Consider the following 16,431-nt stretch of genomic DNA (forward strand, 5'->3'; position numbering starts at 1 on the left):
CTTCCCACTGCCTCAGAAAAGCAGCCAGTATAATCAAGGACCCCACACACCCCGGACATTCTCTCTTCCATCTTCTTCCGTCGGGAAAAAGATACAAAAGTCTGGGGTCACGTACCAACTGACTCAAGAACAGCTTCTTCCCTGCTGCTGTCAGACTTTTGAATGGACCTAACTCACACTAAGTTGATCTTTCTCTACGTCCTAGCTATGACTGTAACACTACATTCTGCACCCTCTCCTTTCCTTCCCAATGAATAGTATACTTTGTCTGTACGGTGCATGAGAAACAATACTTTTCACTGTATGTTAATACATGTGACAATAATAAATCAAATCAAATCAAATCTTCCCATATGGCCTTGTGAACCTTTCATTCCCAAGTATTTCCATACATTCCCTTTAAAAAGTTATTATTCCATTTCTAGAGCAGGACTATCATTATCAGGGACTGGGCAGAATGTGGGACTCGTTCCCACAGGGAGTGGGAAGAATGTGGGACTCGCTCCCACAGGGAGTGGGGAGAATGTGGGACTCGCTCCCACAGGGAGTGGGGAGAATGTGGGACCCGCTCCCACAGGGAGTGGGGAGAATGTGGGACCCGCTCCCACAGGGAGTGGGGAGAATGTGGGACTCGCTCCCACAGGGAGTGGGGAGAATGTGGGACTCGCTCCCACAGGGAGTGGGGAGAATGTGGGACTCAGTCCCAGCCTTTATGCCTCTCTCCCTTTTTTTCTCTCTCTCTCTCCCTCCCTTTCTCCCTCTCATTATTCCTCCCTTTCTCTCTCTTTTTTTTCTCTCTCTCTGTCTCTCCCCCTTTCTCTCTCTTTCTTTCTCTGGTTCTCTCTCTTTCTCTCACTATCTCTTTCTCTCTCCGTCTCTCTCCCTTCTTCTCTCTCTGTGTCTCTCTCTCTCTGTTTTTCTCAGTTTCTCTCTCTTTCGCTCTCTCTCTCTGTCTTTCGCTTTCTCTGTCTTTCTCTCTTTTTCTCTCTCTGTCTCCCTTTCTGTCTCTCTCTCTATGGCTGAAATTTGACAAGGTGAGTGTTTGGAGTCAGGGTTGAACTCTGCATCTCCCTGCTCTGGTTGATAAGTGAGGGATGGGGGAGGGAGGGAGAGAAAGATCGAGAGAGGGAGAGGAATTGGTGAAGAGAGTGCGGGAGAGATAGCGTGTGGGAAATGGAGTGATTGGTGAGTAGAGAGAGGGAGAGAAGGAAAGTGGGAATGAACACTGGACCAATTCACTGTTGTTCAGAGTGATCCAGTGACCATCACACCACAGACCGGAGAACGGGGAGAGGAGAATGTTAAGATTAATGGGCCAATTGTGATCATTAAAACCGCCAGCATCTCCTCACGCAGTCTCCCTCCTCATTGCTTCTCCTGCTCTCTCATTCCTCCCCTTCCATCATCCCCTTCCATCATCACACTCTCGGAAAAGTGACCGGACACGGAATCCAGGGGCACAAACTCTGGGCATTGTGACAGGACTGTGTCTTTAAGAATGGCATCTTAATTATTTGGGGATGTTTCCAGCAGGCGCTGGAAGTTGTCAGCACAGTGTTATCTGTGACCAGTGTCCTCTAATTTTTACTGAAGCAGTATCATTGATATAATGATTATTTCTAATCTGGCCTAATGCAGTGTCCTGGAGATTTATGACCCTTTGGGGATTGCTGAGTGGAGCTTGATTTGGGGATGATTGACGGGTCAGGTGATGCCTGAGATTTTAGTTTAATTTTCCTCAGATGCTGTTTGGGCTTGAGAGAGAAAACAGTCTCTCTCTCTCTCTCTCTCCCTTCAGAGGTGTGCTGAAAGTTCCAGGACTGGGAAGTCTTTGGGATTTGTTCCAACGTACAAAAGAACAAATCTCAGCAGTTGTTAGAAAGCTGCAGAATCCAGCATCACGTGAGCATACTTGCTTTTTGTGCCAAGTCTAGAAAGTGGCGTAGGTTTGTGGGACGTTGTTTGACTTGGAACATCAGAGGTAGCTAGCTGTTTACACTGTATCGTGTTTGAATTTTGTAAAAGTTATGCTAATTGTTTTTATTATACTTTAACTGTACTCTTAAATAAAGTTTGTTTAATAAAAGCTCCCTATTGGTTCACTTGAATCATATCTAGAGTGAAACATCTTATGCTCACCCTAATGCCAAAGACAAAATATATAAGTTAGGGTCTAGGCTAACTGCATAAAACACCGAGGGAGTTTCTGGTCTGGGTCTTAACAGGACATAAGTTCAAATCCCAACACGGCAGCTCGTGAAATTGAAATAAAGTTAATAAATTTGGGATGGCACAATGGCACAGTGGGGTGACACGGTGGCACATTTAGGGTGGCACGGTAGTTAGCACTGCTGCCTCACAGCGCCAGGGACCTGGGTTCAATTCCGACCTCAGGTGGCTGTGCGAATTCTGCACTTTCTCCCCATGTCTGCGTGGGTTTCCTTCAGGTACTCCGGTTTCCTCCCGCAGTCCTAAGATGTGTGGGTTCGATGGATCGGCCATGGTAAATTACCCCTTAGTGTCAGGGGCACAAGCAGGATAAATGTGAGGGGTTACGGGAATTGGGTGCAATTGTGGTTGGTGCAGACCTGATGGGCTGAATGGCCTCCATCTGCACTGTAGGGATTCTATGATCTATTCTATGATCTATGAATTGAAAGCTAGTCTCAGTGACAGCCTGTTGAAATGCCAATTGGTTGACTAACACCCCTTTAGGGAAGGAAATCTGTCATCTTAACCTGGTCTGGCTTACATGTGACTCCAGACCTGGAGCAATATGGGTGACTCCTACCTGCCCCTTTCTGGAATGGCCTCACAAGCCATGGACAATTCGGGATGGGCAACAATTTCTGGCACCCATGAAACCCATGAAAGAGTTCAACAAACGGGACTGTTCACCAGGTCAGCGCTCAGCTGGGATCTGGCTGTGAATATGGAGCCCTCGGTGATCCCCTCCCCTCCTCCCCCCCATTCTCCCTCCAGGGGATCAAAGTATAAGCGGGAACCGAAGAGTCTCAGCTGCCTCTACCTTTAACCGATTTCACAAGGATAGTGAGTGGGTACTTCACCCCGTTCTTCAGCTCCTCCCTGAACTTGGACTGAGTCACAGCGTAAATACAGGTGTTGGTGCAGGTGCTGAGGGCCTGCAGCATCTGTGCTGCACGGTCTGTGATGTACCGAGGGTCGGTGTAGGAGTAATAGGACCGGATGACCACAACGCGGGCGTAGATATTCTACCCGACGTAAGTTATCTGTAACAGTATAAAGCTGGCCGAGATGCTAAAGAGCAAAATGATGGATTTCCTGCAGTTTGCCAGCTCGGGATCCTTGCCTTTCTCCCCCTTACTCTCACCCCGGAGACCCCTGCGGACTCGGCTTGCCACCAAGATCCGCCTGACCGTCAGAACGTTGAGCAGCAGAATCAGGAAGAAGGGGACAAAGGAGGTCAGGACGCGGTGGAAGAAGTCGTTCGCTACCCACGCCGGTGATGTGAGGTAGCGCGACTTGGCGGCGCAACCCCAGGGAACATCGTTAATGATGATCAGTGGCCGGTACAGGAAATACCAGGGGATGGAGAATAAATAGCCCAGGGTGCCCACCGATCCCAGAACCATGCCCGCCGTCCTCGGAGTGCAGTAGGTGGTCTTTAAATTATCGCAACAAATGGCCACGTATCGATCGAAGGTGAACGCCACTGTCAGCCAGACCGAGTCACCTCCGGTGGCGAGGCAAAGGAAGTTACTGAGGCTGCATACGGGGGTGATGCTCAGGAACGCAAATCGGATATAATTCCGAATGGTCCACTTGAGTAGGGGATCCACGATCACCACCAGAAGATCGGCCACTGCCATTCCCACCAAATAGCGAGTGATATATTCAGAGAGACCGCATTTTCCCCGGGACAGAATCACAATCACCACCACGTTAGCTGGAAAAGAAGGGAGGGGGGATATTTAAAGTATCGAGTGTTAGCCTCAGTCTTGTCGCTGTATCGGACAGCACACAGTGGTTGATTAACTTGAGTGGTGTTTTGTGAACCTTCGAAAGGTTACAGAAAAGGAAGGGTTGATTCAGCTCCTCACAGCAAAGCCTCCTCTCTCTCTGCAAGACCACCTGAACAAAACCACACCCTTTCCCAGTTGCCCTGCAATATTTCTCTTCTTGGGAGCTTATTTATACAACTCCTGTTTGAGTGTTGCGGCTGAATCTATCTCAGGTAGTGCATTCCGGATCATAACCAATTGCCATGTTACATGTGCCCTGTCCAGTCCTGTTAAAATTTTATATGGGCGGCACAGCGGTTAGCACTGCTGCCTCACAGTGCCAGGGACCCGGGTTCAATTCCCGCCTTGGGTCACCGTCTGTGCGGAATATGCACATTCTCCCTGTGTCTGCATGGGTTTTCTCTGGGTGCTCTGGATTCCTCCCACAGTCCAAAAGACGTGCTGGTTAGGGTGCACTGGCCACACTAATTTATCCCTCAGTGTACCCAAACAGGTGCCAGAATGTGGCGACTAGGGGATTTTTCACAGTAACCTCATTGTGTTAATGTTCGCCTACTTGTGACTAATAAATAAACTTAAAATCTCTGTGAGATTCTCCCCTTCATTCACCAGGACTTCAGTGAAAACAATCCTAATCTAGTCAATACCACCTTATACATCAGTCCTGTCATCCCTGGGATCAGTCTGGTAAACTCTCTCGAGTGCAAGAACATCCTTCCTCAGAAAAGGAGACGAAAACTGCACACAATGCTCTAGGTGTGGCCTCACTAAGACCCTGTGTAATTGTAACAACACATCCCTGCTCCTGTACTCAAAACCGCTCACAATGAAGGCCAACGTGCCATTTGCCTTCTTTACTGCCTACTGCACCTGCATGCTTACCTTCAGTGACTGGTGCACCCCGGATCCCACTGCACACTCCCCTCTCCCAATTTACAGCCATTCAGGCCTTCTTGTTTTTGCTTCCAAAGGAATAACCTCACATTTATCCAAATTATTCTGCATCTGCCATTGATTAACCCACTTACCCAACCTGCCCAGATCATCCTGAAAGATCTCTGCATCCTCGACACAGTTCACCCTCCCACTCAACTTGGAATCATCTGCAAACTTTGAGATGTTACATTTTGTTCCCACCTCCAAATCATTTATAAATATTGGGAAAAGCTGGACTCCCAGCACTGATCCCTGTGGCACCCACTAGTTACTGCCTGCCAATATGAAAAGCACCCATTAATCTCTAATCTTTGTTTCCTCTCTGCCAACCAGTTTTCTTTCCATCTCAATACACTTCCCCCAATCCCAAGCGCTTTAATCTTTCGCGATAATCTCTTATGGGGGGACTTTGTCAAACACTTTCCAAAGACTGGTTCCTCCTTGTCAACTCTACGAGTTACATCTTCAAAGAATTCCAACATCTTTATCAAGCATGATTTCCTCTTCATAAACCCATCCTGCCACTGCTTCCTAAATGCTTTGCTATAAAGTCCTTGACAATGGATTTGAGAATTTTCCCCACCACTTGTCTATAATGTTTTCTTTTACCTCCCTTTTTGAATATTGGAATGACATTTGCTACCCTCCGCACTGTGGCTGGAACCGCACTGTAAAACACACAATGAGAGCAAATACTACATACAGCAGCTCGGTTAACACAGTGTTCCACCAACAACAGGATGTGATAACAGCTTACCAACCACTCCAATTGCAGTGAGGACAGGGTAGTAGATCTTCTGTATGTCACCAATTAGGGAATCTCCCATTTCAGTGTTCGGTGGCAACCTCTGTTGGTCTGGGAAGCTCTGGCAGGAACAGTGCAGTGTTCGATTCCAGCGGGTCCTGTTATACACAATGGATAAATCCCCACTCTCGCACCTATCCCCCTGATCATTCCTGTTAGTCACGCACACTTAACAAACACATTGCATCAACAGTGCCCAACTCGGAGGCAAATAATTTTACTGATATCACATCTCAGTACCAGACTTTAAAGGACAAGTTGAAAGATACATTCAGACAGATTGACTCATTGGATTTTAAAAAGATACATTTATATTTGTTCATGAGATGCCGATTTGGTTTCCGAAGGAAGCATTTGTTAAAAGCAAATCATTGCGAATACTGGAATCTGTAACAAAAACAGAAAATGTTGGGAACTCTCAGCAGGTCTGATAGCATCTGTGGAGAGAGAATAGAGCCAACACGTCCAGTCTGGATGGCCCATCATCAGAGCTGATGCTGTCCTTGTAGTATTTGTTACTCGTTCCTAATTTTCCTTCAGAAAATGACAATGGGAGACTGAATTTAATCCCAGAGTCCGTCCGATGAGTAGGTACACCCACAGTGCTGTTAGGAAGGTAAACCAAACTTGTAACCATCCTGGCAGTGTTTGATGGGGACAGAGTAGAGGGAACTTTACTCTGTATCTAACCCTGTGCTGTACCTGTCCTGGGAGCATTTGATTGGGATAGTGTAGAGGGAGCTTTACTCTGTATCTAACCCTGTGCTGTACCTGTCCTGGGAGCGTTTGATGGGGATAGTGTAGAGGGAGCTTTACTCTGTATTTAACCCTGTGCTGTATCTGTCCTGGGAGTGTTTGATGGGGACACTGTAACGCGAGTTTTACTCTGTATCTAACCCAGTGCTGTTATTTCTTCTGCTTTATCATAATCATACCTGTTTGTATTGTTTGCCACAACTGGAATCATCTTCTCAACTCCTGTACACCGACATAGATCTGTAAATGTCTGTGTGATAAACTCTCTCTGTTTGTGATGTTATCAGAATACCTATTACTGTGCTTACAGGTGTGTTGTAGTCAGTTGTGATTTACCCTGACTGCTCTCTCGGGTCGGTCTACAGGATCCTGCTCTGGGACAGATTCCATGATCCATAATTAGATGTCAAGTACTCGCCAATATCTATCTCCCGGTGTCCTCTCTTCCTACCTCTTTCCCCATTCACTGACTCTGGCTGTACTTCGCACTGCCTCGGAAAAGCAGCAGTATAATTAAGGACCCCATGCGCCCCGGACATTCTCTCTTCCATCTTCTTCTGTCGGGAAAAAGGTGCATAAGTCTGAGGTCACGTACCAACTGACTCAAGAACAGCTACTTCCCTGCTGCCACCAGACTACTGAATCAACTCACCTCGCATCAAGTTGATCTTTCTCTATAACACTGTAACACTGCATTCTGCACTCTCTCCTTTCCTTCTCTTCTATGTACTCTATGAACGGTATGCTTCGTCTGTATAGCGCACAAGAAACAATACTTTTCACTGTATTTAATACATGTGACAATAATAAATCAAATCAAGTCAAGGATGTCCTGAGGTGGTGAATGCATGACAGTTTTTTTGTCTCTTTCTGAGATAAGTGTGTGTTAAAACCTTCCAGCCATGACCCCTCACACACAGAGCTGCATTGTGCTGTGTCCACATACGGACTCCTTTCCCACCAAATAGCTAGGCTCGCGGGGAGGGTGCTGCAAAATGACACCTGTATTTCTCAGGGTAACTTCCTGGTAGATTTAAAAAGTCTATTGTTTCCGTGATATAATGTCCTGACGGTGAGTTACAGCTTGCCAGCAGCAAGAAGTTAAACACCAAGCACACACCAGGCATAATAAAGCTCCTGTTGTCCTGCCCCATTTATTTATTAACTTAATGCTTTCATCAGAGTTTCCCTGACTCTATTTCACTGTCAGAGCGCAGATAAAAAAAAGTTTATTCATTGCTGTCACAAGTAGGCTTATATCAACACCACAGTAAAGTTACTGTGAAAATCCTGGGAAAAAAAGTCTCCACACACCTGTTCTGGTTACACTGAGGGAGAATTTAACATGGACAATGCACCTAACCAGCATGTCTTTCAGACTGTGGGAGGAAACTGGAGCACCCGGAGGAAACCCATGCAGGCATGGGGAGAATGTGCAGACTCTAAACAGACTGTGACCTGAGACCGGAATTGAAACTGGGTCCATGAGCTGTGAGGCAGCAGTGTTAACCACTGTGCCACTGCGCTGTTCATGTTTTGGGTGCACGGCCATCTGTGCTTGTATGTTTGTGTGTGAGTGTCTGTGTATGGGTATATGTGTGTGTGTATGTGAGTGTGAGAATGTGTGAGTGAGTGTGTGAATGTGTGTGCCTGTGTGTTTATGTGTGTGTGACAGTTTTTGCCTATGTGTGTGAGCGTGTGTGAGTATGAGAGTGTATGTGAGTGTGTGTGTGTGTGTGTGTGCCTGTGTGTGTGATTGTGTGAGTGTGTGTGAGTTTGCAAATGTGTGTGAGAGAATGTGTGTGCCTATGTGTGTGTGTGAGAAAGAATGTGTGAGAGTTTGTGTGTGTGTGTGAGTATGAGAACGTGTATGAGCGTGAGAATGTGTGTGTGGGAGTGTGTGTCCTTGTGTGTGTGTGTGTGTGTGTGTGTGATTGAGTGTGTGATTGTACATGTGAGTGTGCATTGTGTGAGTGTGTGTGTGTGTGTGTCCGATGTCTCTGTGAATGTGTGTGTGTGAGAGTGTATGTGTGTGTGAGTGCGAGTGAATATGTGTATGTGTGTGTGTTTGTGTGTGAAAGTGAATATGTAAGTGTGTGAGTGTGTGTTTGTGTGAGTCTGTGTGCGTGGATGTTTATTTCTGTGTGTGCATGTGTGTGTGAGTGTGTGTGAATGTGTGTTTGTGTCCAAGTGTCCGTGTGAATGTGTGTGAGTGAGTGACTGTGTGTGTGCATGAGTGTGAGTGTGTGTGCGTCCAATGTCTGTGTGAATGTATGTATATGTGAGTGTGTGTGTATGTATGTGTGTGAGAGAGAGAGAGTGAGTGTGAGTGTGTGTATGTGTGAGTGTGTCTGTGTTTGTGAGTGTGTGTGCAAGTGTGAGTGATTTTGTGTGTGCGTGGGTGTGTGTGAGTGTGAGTGTGTGGGTGTGTGTTGGTGTGTATGAGTGTGCATGAGTGTGTGTGTGTGTGTGTGTGAGTGTGTGTGTGTGTATGAGTGTGCGTGAGTGTGTGTGTGTGTGTGTGTATGACAGAGAGTGTGTGTGTGTGTGTGTGTAGAAATCTCGACTTCTGAGTTTGACTTTAACACAAACACATTTTAACACAAGATAATTAACTGACAGATTGTCTTTATTTATTTATTAGCAGGGGGGTAGGTTCTCGGCACAATGGGTCAAGACACTACTCCACCGGACAAAGAAAATCATTTTGGTTTATACAATTCTGCAGCTCACAGTCAGTTCCACACAATCCAATCAAAAGTGTTACAAATGACATACTTTACATATTGATCCCATAGAATGAAAATACTGAACAACCCTGATCTATGAGATCACAATACCCGGTGGGATACCCCCATATATCATCTCTAAGCCTGTCCTCTAGTCTCTTAATCAGACATCATGTCTCTAATTTGATAACAGCCTCATCTTCATTAAAACAGTCTCACATGAACATCCTTTAATTAGTAAAGGGGGCCTACAAAAGCCATTAGTATATTATGGCCTTATCAGTGAAGTTAACTGAATCTCTAAGGGATGTAGTCAACTCAATCTGCCTTCGGGATATTCCCCGATTATAGCCTTGATAAGTTTGTTTATTGCCAACATAATGAAACACACGCGTGTACATTGCTTATCAATCCAATGACTCAGCTTTTTATCACTACTTACAACTAAAAGGCGTATCATCATGTTAACATTAATCCTTGTCAGTTCCTACTAAGTCCCCGACTGTAATTCTTCTATTCGCTATGACGTTAATATCTTTCTGACTCTGTTTTGATTGGAAACTGTGAAGACAGCCTCATTAAAACTCACTCTTTTATCAGTTGTTTCTGATAAGGTGTCTGACAAGATAATTAAATCTCCTTTATGGCCTTGTGATTCCAACAGTTGGGTGCTTTAAAGGAATGTATCTAATATGTGTTTAGTATCAAAGGGCGTTCTGTAACTGTGCATTAAAATTTATTTAACTTCTAAAAATGTATAGAAGATATATTTATTTGTATGGACTAATTAAAGATTATTACATGTACTTTTAAAACTACAAAGTATTTAAACACCTCATTACAATTACTAACAAACTTGCTCCCCATTGATTGAAAGTGAATTCTACATCTGAGTTGATTAAACAAAACCCCTAGCACAGCCTGCCAATCTTATAGGCACCCTTTCTTTTTTATCTTTCTACATTCCTTTCCCTTGTCCTTCTCAAGGACAACAATTTCAGTCTATCTGAATCTTGTAAATTCTCTCCATTCCCTTGCCTACTGCATTCTCTGAGAGTTCTGGAGTTATTATTATCAGGCTGGTTGCAGCTCCTGGAATAACTGTTGTTTCCAAGTTGTGCACAGTAACACTTTATTATGGCAAATAACAGATAACAGCCAAAAATATGATTAACCCATGTACCAGGGACTTACTTATTACACCTAACCATCCCCACCGCCCGACCAAAAATTCCCCAACAATCTGGTTCCTTAAACTTTTTAACCTCCTTTGGGATATGGTCCACTAAACTATTTCCTCAGAATGGTCGGGGATGTATGTGCAGCACTCAGACCCTATTACAGCACATGTCCCACCTTTTTCCACGAACAAATAACTTAGGGCCATCCTGTTCTGTAAAGTCACTGTTCTTATGGCTGTCATCTCATTGCATAACCCTTTTACAGCTTTTGTAGTATCATTTGCCAACGCTTCTAGTAATTTAGCTAATTATGTTATTTCGACAGAGGTAACTCCCACTGTGACAGAGGGTAAAAGGATAGAGAAGAATTGCTGTGTTTCTGGAAGGGCTCGTTTAGTCTGATGAAGGGGCTGATGTGTTAGGGACGGCAGTGATGGATATAAGATATTACACATCCCAGGTAACATGACCCTTCCCAATTTAATAGCTTCCAGTGATATGTTTTGTGTCCACACACACAGTATGTTCCATTTAAGCTTCGTAAACTGATACCATCTCCTTCAGTTATAGTGGTTGCAGATGTGAAGGTTAGTGAATGGTTACATTTACTTGTTCCTGCATTCCACCCAGCTGTCTGTACAGTAACCAGACAAATTGTCCCATTGGGTCTCCCTGGTCCTGTTGTGTTAGTAAGGAAGAAGACAGGGGGCTTCTGAGAAAGGTTATTATTAGGTTGGAACCATCCCTTAAATTTATTCATATTGTACCCAGCTGATTCCCAATATTCCTTGTTATTCTGTAGTCCTTCCTTAAGAAGTACTACTATTGTTCTAATTGTGAGTGATCTTTTCTGGTTCTGATTCAGTTCAAGGAATTGATCTTAAAGGAGTACCTCCCTTCGAGCGTGTCGGTATGTGTGTACACACCCAACAGCTGGAAGCATTGATGCCTTTGGCGTAGGTGTATGCCATGTACATGAAAGTATTTATGTGCAATTCAGGTATTATAAATGTCACAAGAAAATAGAGTCTTCATGCCCATTGGTGGGGCTGACGATTCCTTTTCCTCGGGACCTGAAGCCCTCTTGCAATGAGATGCACGTTGGTCTTTCCTTCACCTTGATCGCAGTGTAGGTGGTCAACAAGACCGGAGAGGGGCCCTCAAATCTTGGGTGAAGGCTATTCTCTCTTTTGAACACCTTCACATAAATGAAGTCATCTTGTTCTAAGCTGTGGCACCTCCCTTCTGCAGGATCACTCTGAGTTTCTGTTACTGGGAATGGAAACTAGAAATACATTTCGTTAACGCAATACAATAGTTTAGCATATTTTCTTCCATTCTGTTGATATCCATCTGCTTAACAGTAAGTGGTGCAGAGAAAGGCAAATGTTGGGGGCTCGTCCCACAACGATTTCATGTCACGACAGCCCAGTTAGGCTGTTTATTGCTGACTGTATTACCATTAATTCTAGGGATAAACAGTTCAACCCATTTTAGTCAGGTTTCAGCTCAAAGTTTTGCCAGCTTGTTCTAAAGCATTCCATTGTATCCCTACCAGTCCTACCATTTGACTGTGGGTGATAAATGCAAGGCTTGGCACATTAAACAAAAAGCCTGGCAGAATCTTGCAATCTGAAAGTAGCCCTTTCCTTTCTATCTTTCTACAGTGAGTGTGTGTGTGAGTGAATGTGTGAGTATCTGTCTCTGAATGTGTGTGGACTGTGTGTGTGTGTGAGTGTGAGTGTGTGCAACAGTGTGAGTGAGTGTGTGTGTGAGAGAGTGTGTGTGTGAGTGTGTGTCTCTGAGTGTATGTGTGTGTGAGTGTGTGTCTCTGAGTGTATGTTTGAGAGAGTGTATGTCTCTGAGTGTGTGTGTGTGAGAGAGTGTGTATGAGTGTGAGAGTGTGTGAGTGTGTGTGCATCTGAGTGTGTGCATGTGAATGACTGTGAGTGTGTATGCATGTGAGTGTGTGTGCGTGTGAGTGTGTAAGTGTGTGTGTGTGTGAGTGTGTGTTTCTGAGTGAGAGTGTGTGAGTGTGTGTCTCTGAGAGTGTGTGTGAGACTGTGAGAGTGTGACAGTGTGTGTGTGTGCGTGTGAGTGTGAGTGTGTGTGCGTCTGAGTGTGAGTGTGCGCGCAAGTGTGTGTGAGAGTGTCCATCTCAATATTAATTTACAAATCTGTTAACTTTCTGAATTTGTGGTCAATTTCAAATGGCCTCTGAATATTTTGCCTAAGAGTATTAGGGGTTGTTTTAGTCAAAGCCTGCTAATTTAAATGAGGAAGGGTCAGTACTGAGGGAGTGCCGCACTGTCAGAGGGTCAGAACTGAGGGAGCGCCGCACTGTCAGAGGGTCAGTAGTGAGGGAGTGCTGCACGGTCAGAGGGTCAGTACTGAGGAGGTGCTGCACTGTCAGAGGGTCAGCACTGAGGGAGTGCTGCATTGTCAGAGGGTCAGTACTGAGTGAGTGCCGCACTGTCAGACGGTCAGTAACAAGGGAGTGCCGCGCTGTCAGAGGGTCAGTGCTGATGGAGTGCCGCACTGTCAGGGGGTCAGTGTTGAGTGAGTGCCGCACTGTCAGAGGGTCAGTGCTGAGGGTGTGCCGCACTGTCAGGGCGTCAGTACTGAGGGAGTGCCGCACTGTCAGTGCGTCAGTGCTGAGGGAGCGCCGCACTTTCAGAGGGTCAGTACTGAGGGAGTGCCGCACTGTCAGGTTTTTCAGGTTTTCCTGAAGTGTTCTTCTCTCAATACCCAGTCTGCCCTTGTCATTGAAGTTGACATAGTCCCTGCCATCAGTTTGGAAATCGGGAGAGGCTTTTCCCTTCTGTGTGTTGGGTGCAATATTTTTCCCGGAATGAGTGTCTGGACAGGTAGGTTGATCTGATCCATTTGCTATTAGTGGGGTCTTGCTGTGCAGAAATTGGCTGTTCCTCTTCCTCCGTTACAGCAGTTTTATAGAAATATTCTGCTGGCTGTTAATATTGGAGTGTGTGTAGGTTTGTGTGGAAACACATTTGGTTTGAAGTTTTAGTTGTGTACAGGTCTCAGACAGTTCCCATTCAGCTCCTGGTGCTGTGTCACTCCATCCTGGTCTGTCACACTGCTGGGTTTGTTGTTAACTATTTTTGGAAATGTCTCAGTGCACGTGCCTTTCTGATTCTTGCTTGATTGATGGAGTCTTGCTAAATTTCCAGGAAGGGTGATTACATTTTTCTTCTTAAACAAACACATTGTGCAAACCTTAGCTCTCCATTTCCCTATAAACCCAGCTCTCTCTCACCCGTTGTTGCAATCACATCAGGTTACTGGTTCGTTCAGAGCCAATATTCTCAGCACGGACTGCACAGGGAAAGCCTTCATCAGAGATTCCTGCAGCCTCCAGTGCCCCCCAATCTCCTTCACCAGCAATGTCCAGGCTCCACTACCTGTCCCTGCTGCTATTCTCCTTACTGGCAGCATGGCAACCTGCTGCAGATGGCTGTAAGTGAACCCAGTCTCTATCTGCAACTCTCTCTCACTCTCCATCTCTCTCTCCCACTCGCTCTCTCACTCTGTCTCTTTCCCTGTCTCTCTCACACTTTGTCTCTCTCTTTCTTTCTCTCAATGTCTCTCTCTCACTCACTCTGCTACTCCGACTGTCTCGCCCTCTGCCTCTCACTCTCACTCCATCTCTCTCTCACTCTGTCTCTTTCTTTACCTGTGCCTCTCACACTCTGTCTCTCTCTTTATCTCTCTTTCTTTCTCTCAATGTCTCTCTCTCTCACTCACTCTGCCATTCTGACTCTCACCCTCTGCCTCTCGCACTCACTCCATCTCTCTCACTCACTCCGTCTCTTTCTTTCCCTATGCCTCTCACACTCTGTCTCTCTCTGTCTCGCTCTTTATCTCTTTCTCTCTCTCAAAGTCTCTCTCTCTCTCACTCTCTCACTCACTCTCTCCCTCCCTGTGCTCTCACACACCCTGTCTCTTTCTTTCTGTATCTCACTCTTTGTCTCTCTTTCTTTCTTTCAATGTCTCTCTCTTAATCTCTCACTCCCTCTGTCTCTCTGTCTCTCTCTCTCACTCACTCTGTCTCTCTCACATTCACTGCCACTCTCACTCTCCATCTCACTCTTACTCCATCTCTCACTCACTCTGACTATTTCTCTCCCTGTGTCTCTCGCTCTCTCTCTGTCTCACTCTTTGTCTCTCTTTCTCTCTCAATGTGTCTCTTACTCACTCTGTCACTTTCACCTTCTCTCTCTCTCACACACACTCTGTTTATCTCACTCACTCTGTCTCTCTCTCGGTGCCTCTCACACACTCTGTCTCTTTCTCTCTGTGTCTCACACTTTGCCTCTCTCATCCTCTGTCTCTCTCTCTCTCTCTGTCTCTCTCACTCACTCTGTCTTTTTCCCTCCTGTGTCTCTCACACACTCTCTCTACCTCACTCTTTGTCTCTCTCCGTCTCTCTCAATGTCTCTCTCTCAGTCCATCTCCTTCACTGTCTGCCTCTGTCTCTATCTCTTTCTCTCACTCTCCCTCTCTCTTTCTCTCTGTTTCCATCTCTGAGATTACGTACCAACCAACTCAAGAACAGCTTCTTCCCTGCTGTTGTCAGACTTTTGAATGGACCTACCTCACATTAAGTTGATCTTTCTCTACACCCTAGCTACGACTGTGACACTCTGCACCCTCTCCTTTCCTTCTTCCCTTTGCACTCTGTGAATGTTATACTTTGTATGGCGTGCAAGGAACAATAATTTTCAGTGTCCCAACACATGTGACAACAATAAATCCAATCAAATCAAATCTCGATCTCTCTCATTCTCTGTCTCTTCATTGTCCCTTTCTCACCCTGTCTCTCACACTCTGTCTCCCTCACTGTCTCTCTGTCTCCCCCTCTTTCACTCTGTCTCACTCTGTCTCCCTCGCCCTGTCTCTCTCACCCTGTTTCCCTTGCCCTCTCTCCCTCTCTCCCTGTCTTCCTCTCTCTCTGTCTCCCTCTATCTCTGTCTTCCTCTCTCTCTGTCTCCCTCGATCTCTGTCTTTCTCTCTCTCTGTCTCCCTCGATCTCTGTCTCCGCCTCTCTGTCTTTCTCTCTCTCTGTCTTCCTCTCTCTCTGTCTCCCTCGATCTCTGTCTTTCTCTCTCTCTGTCTCCGCCTCTCTCTGTCTCCGCCTCTGTCTCCACCTCTCTCTGCCTCTGCCTCTCTCTTTCTGTTTCTTGTTCACTCTGTTGCTTTCTTGCTTTCTTTCTCTCTGTCGCTCTCTCTTTCACTCTGTGTCTCTCTCTCTCCCTGTCTCTTTCCTTCACTCTCTGTTTCTTTCACTCTATCTCTTTCTTTCTCTGTCTCTCTCTCTCTTCCTGTCTCTATCAGACTCTCGGGGGGTGATCTTACCAAAAAAATTCTAAGTGCTGACTGAGTGTGAAAAAGGGAGAGTTTCAGATCTTTTGAAAACAAATCTTATCACACTTAGAAATGTCCATTGACCTCGAGCAGGATTTTTTGGTTTCAGGGAGAGTGTGGCTGGAAAATCCTGGGAGAGAGAATGTGTGTGAGGGAGAGAGTGTCTGTGTGTGTTTGTGTGAGGGAGAGTGTCTGTGTGTGTTTGTGTGAGAGAGAGAGTGTGCGTGCGAGAGAGAGAGGGTGGGTACGAGAGAGAGAGTGTGTGCGAGAGAGAGTGCATGTGAGAGAGAGTGTCTGTGTGTGTTTGTGCGAGAGAGAGAGTGTGTGTGTGCGAGAGAGAGAGAGTGTGCATCCGAGAGAGAGAGTGTGTGTCCGTGAGAGAGAGTGTACATCCGAGAGAGAGAAAATTTATGTGAAAGAGAGTGTACATGCGAGAGAGTGTGTGTACAAGAGAGAGTATGCATGCAAGAGAGAGCATGTGTGTGCAAGAGAGAGCGTGTGTGTGCATGCGAGAGAGTGTGCGTGCGAGTGAGAGTGTGCATCCGAGAGAGAGAGTGTGCGTCCGAGAGAGAGAAGATTTGTGTGAAAGAGAGAGAGTACATGCGAGAGAGTGTGTGTACAAGAGAGAGGGTATG

The 16,431-nt window shown here is 45.8% G+C and overlaps 1 pseudogene; it reads right to left on the reverse strand.

Moving 5' to 3' along the window:
• Positions 1 to 3,014: 3,014 nt before the first annotated feature.
• On the reverse strand, positions 3,015 to 5,920 carry LOC145353713 (putative G-protein coupled receptor 139; annotated as a pseudogene).
• Between the last annotated feature and the right edge of the window lie 10,511 nt (positions 5,921 to 16,431).

The sequence above is a fragment of the Carcharhinus amblyrhynchos genome, chromosome 16 (assembly GCF_965287045.1).
Source record: "Carcharhinus amblyrhynchos chromosome 16, sCarAmb.v2.hapA, whole genome shotgun sequence".
Classification (NCBI taxonomy): domain Eukaryota; kingdom Metazoa; phylum Chordata; class Chondrichthyes; order Carcharhiniformes; family Carcharhinidae; genus Carcharhinus; species Carcharhinus amblyrhynchos.